Below are 664 nucleotides of genomic sequence, written 5' to 3'. Positions count from 1 at the left end.
CCTTTTTTGTTTTGGTTTTTTGAAACAGGATGTTGCTAAATAGTCCAGGCTGGCCTCAAAATCATTAAACTAGTAATGTAAATGAAACCTATTAGCATATATATTGATATATTTTTAAAACAATGGAATTTGGGGAAGCAGTTTAATTTCTATTTCCTATTAATCTTTCTTCTATTTTGTTCTTTACTTGTAATTCTCATATAGGAGAAACCATGCAATATTTTAGTTTGTGTCTGACTTATTTTACCTAGCATTATGTTCTTAAATTGCATCCATTTATCTACGATACTTCAAGTTTATCCTTTTTTGTGGCAGAGTAGTACTCCACTGCATATAAAGGCCACATTTCCCATATCCATTCATCTGTTGATAGACATATATGCAGTTTCCAAGAGAGAGCTCTTATAAATTGTGCTGCTATAAACATGGGTAAGTATGTATCCCTGTAGCATGATTTTAACTCTTTTGAAAAGATACCTGGGAGGAGAATAGCTGGGACAAATGAAATTTCTATTTTTAGTGTTTCTGAGGAATCTCCACACTGATTGTGTTGTGCAAGTTTACATTCCCACCAACCACGAAGTAGAGTTCCTAGGGAAAGCCTTCCTTCCGGCAAAGGAGAAGAAGGACGGAAGGAGGGATAGAGGGAGGGGAGAGGGGAGGG

The sequence above is a fragment of the Fukomys damarensis genome, unplaced genomic scaffold (assembly GCF_012274545.1).
Source record: "Fukomys damarensis isolate Sample0158 unplaced genomic scaffold, DMR_v1.0_HiC HiC_scaffold_22, whole genome shotgun sequence".
NCBI lineage: Eukaryota > Metazoa > Chordata > Mammalia > Rodentia > Bathyergidae > Fukomys > Fukomys damarensis.
This window is presented reverse-complemented; position numbering follows the sequence as displayed.